Source organism: Herpailurus yagouaroundi, unplaced genomic scaffold, assembly GCF_014898765.1.
Source record: "Herpailurus yagouaroundi ecotype Mexico unplaced genomic scaffold, PumYag 142, whole genome shotgun sequence".
NCBI lineage: Eukaryota > Metazoa > Chordata > Mammalia > Carnivora > Felidae > Herpailurus > Herpailurus yagouaroundi.
In genome coordinates this window covers 53,976,111-53,979,177 of record NW_024412397.1, presented here as the reverse complement: position 1 = coordinate 53,979,177, position 3,067 = coordinate 53,976,111, and the positions used below count along the sequence as shown (strand labels likewise).

Below are 3,067 nucleotides of genomic sequence, written 5' to 3'. Positions count from 1 at the left end.
AGAGTCCTTCTCCATCCTCAAGCCAATGAACTTACTGCTTGGACCCTGGCTGGACTTCCTCTTCTTTGCACTCCTTGCCCATAAAATGGACTCACTCCTCAATGGACTTGCTTGTAGCTGTAGCACAAGTTTCCCAAATTGTAATTCTTCTGCTATTCCTAGATAACCTCAAGTTCTGGTTATTCGAGATTGACTCACTTCACTTTATTGAGATTGACAGTCCTCACAGAAGAGATGCATAAACTGGGAATAACAAAGTTATTTTTCTAAGGTTTAATCACCTTCCATGGGAGCTGCCAAGGGGAGGGCATAAAAACTACCTCTCTTCCCACTCCAAGCTGGGAAGACTTGATTTTTATTCTAGGGAAAATCCTCTCCACTTCTGAGTTGCCTTAAAGAGAACCCTTTTCACTGGCCCTGTCCCTCCTGACTTAGATCAGTCCCTCAGCGAGTTTAGAGTGTTGGGAATTAGAGACATAAAGGAAACGTCTTGCAGGCCACTTCTGCTTTCCAGAAGTTCATTGAGACAAGCACAATGCCTGGCTATATTGTTAAAATGGGGTGGGAGGGGTGGGAAGGACAAAGAAGAAAATGCACGGAGAAAAATAGAAGTTAATATTTCAAAAATTATCCTGTTTCAAAAGGAATGGCAAAAGCATATGAGATGGGAGGTCCAGGAGAGAAAATTGGAGAGAAAAAGAACCCCCTGGATACCATGCTAGGGAACTTGGACTTTTTCCTCTAGGCACGGATGGCAAATAGCTTGTGCTACAGTCAGATCTGCAATTCAGAGTGGAGGCTACTGGAGGGCAGAAGGCCAGCTCAAATATGTCTATGATGGATAAGAGACGTGGCAAGGGCCTGATTGCTAGAGGGGTGAGAACACATGGCTGTGCAACTGCAGAAGACCTTGCAAGTGGCCAACATGGCAGTTGCCTTAGAGTAGAAATGAACAGACTTGATGTACATGGAATGAGGTAGAGGGAAATGAGACTCCCTCCTAGCTTTTTTCTGGCCAGGACGACTAGATGAGTGATGGCGTATTAGCCAAGATAGGAGATTCAGGAGGAGCAGGTTTAAAGAAGCAAACACGATGGGCATGAATTGGATATCACTGTGGGCCACGCTGGTGGAAGAGATGTCTAAAGTCACCAAGCACAGGCCTGAGGCTCTCAGAGGAGTTTCTGGCTGATTGGAGGAGGAGGGAGTTTCAAGAAGGAAATCGTGGTCAACTGTGTCTTACCCTATGGATTGTGAGAGAGAAGACTGAAAGAGATCTACTGTATTTGGCAACCAGAAGGTCATTGCTGACTTTAGTTTCAGGGGAGGAAGAGGACCAAAGCAGAAGGAAGACTGAAGAAGTGAAAAAGCAGAGACTCCTCTTTCCAGGTAGCTTGGCTGGGGAGTGAAGCTGTGATATAAATTGATTGCCTAAGAAGGAACAAAGGAACAAGAGAGTCTTCTCCTGCTTCTTTTCCTCCTTCCCTCGCCTCCTCTTCCCCCCACCTCTTCCTTTATCTTAAGTGGTGCGAGAAGCCTGAGTCTTCTGAAGCTAAGGGATGAATCCAGAGTTGAGCAAGGGGGGACAACTAGCAGAATGAGGATCCCCCATGGAGCTGGAAGGTGGTGGGGTCAGAGGACAGGTGAAGGAAGATATTCCTTCCTCTGACATTCCAGTGGAGTAGGTGGGATTTGGTGGTTCCCAACAGACTTCTTAGGCATCAGGGGAAGGAAATGAAGGGATATCATGCAACGAATATTTAGTGAGTCCCTACTTTGCTTAACTGGTGTTGTAAATTAGGTAGGCACCAGAGAATGAGGAAATATTAGAAATGCGAGTCATTCAGAGTGAGGTATCAAACCTAAGGTTGTTTGGAGGAAGGGAGGAGATATCTAGGTCTTCCTGAATTATGAAAGGAAGGAAGCTTGGTAGAATATTTCCCTTCCTAGGCAGGAGGTAGTGAAAATAGCCTGAGAGAAACAGGAAAAGTCTAAAGCAGGAAAAATGGAAGAAAGGAAAGAGAGCAAACAGTAACCGCATGTTCCAGGTTCCAGACATTAAGCTAAATTAGGCACTCTGTAGGCAAACCAATCCTGTGAGAAAGGCATTAATATTTCCACCTTACTGATGTACAAAGTGAGGATCCAGCTCTTTTCCTCTCTTCAATTCCACTTTTTCATAGTGGAGTAAAATGCTTTGAAATAATGGAGCAGAAATTCCAGTTCCTGTCTTTCTAAATTTTTATTCACTTGGAAGCCAGGTGAAAGGCACAGAAAAGAGGAAAATTCCTAGTGTGCTTAGGCCAGTGAAACTATCTAGTCTTCGTAGGGCCTTCGTTAAGGATGGGGCAAAGCTTGGCTGATGAGAAAGAGGCCGAAGGAACTTAGATGAGGAAGTGGTTGCCCTTGTTCCTGCTGCAGAACCACAGGGGGTTCCTGAGACTGGAAGCCGGTTTCCTGGGTCCCAGCCCAACCCAGCCACACTCCATCTGTGGGAAAAAAACTGTGCAGCCGCTGGGCTCACCACGCAGGAGCTTTACATTAGTGCCTATTTTCCAAGATCCTCAAAGTTATATAAATTATCATTATCAGAATGCGTACTGAGAAACTAACTGACGTTTGTAAGTAACACATATACTTCATTCATAACTTTCAATAATAGGCTGCAAAAAGATAAAAACCGTGTGCGGTAATATGGTTTCGGCAATCCCTTTCTTAAAAGTGTATTTTAAAATATGTAATGGGATTGGGGAAGAGAAGGGTGGGGAGAATAACCAAACAGGCGAAGTGGCTACTGTTGATCAAAAGTGGATTAAAAAACATTCAACTGTACACCTTTCTTTGCACTTTAATACATCTTTTTTGGCAGTTGGGCTCTAAGTTCCACGTGACGCGCCACACGGTTGCCATGGAGACTAGCAGAAACTTTTTTTAGAAAAGTATCCCTAGCGTTGCCCTACGCAAGAAAGAGGCCAGTGCCCCTGGCCGGGCAGCGCAGGAGACAGGCAGCCGCCACGGCGCATTCGGCGGCGCTGGCCAGGGAGGGAGGCCGCTAGGGTGTCGCGCG

The 3,067-nt window shown here is 45.6% G+C and overlaps 1 long non-coding RNA gene across 1 annotated transcript in view; it reads right to left on the bottom strand.

The window, feature by feature from the left end:
• Nucleotides 1-2,227: 2,227 nt before the first annotated feature.
• Nucleotides 2,228-3,067, bottom strand: part of LOC121033139 (uncharacterized) — a 1,436-nt gene continuing 596 nt past the window's right edge. The window contains exons 2-3 of the long non-coding RNA XR_005791717.1: nt 2,836-2,915; nt 2,228-2,489 (exon numbers count right to left, since the gene is read on the bottom strand). This is a non-coding gene — a long non-coding RNA (uncharacterized LOC121033139). The remainder of the gene's footprint in view (nt 2,490-2,835; nt 2,916-3,067) is intronic.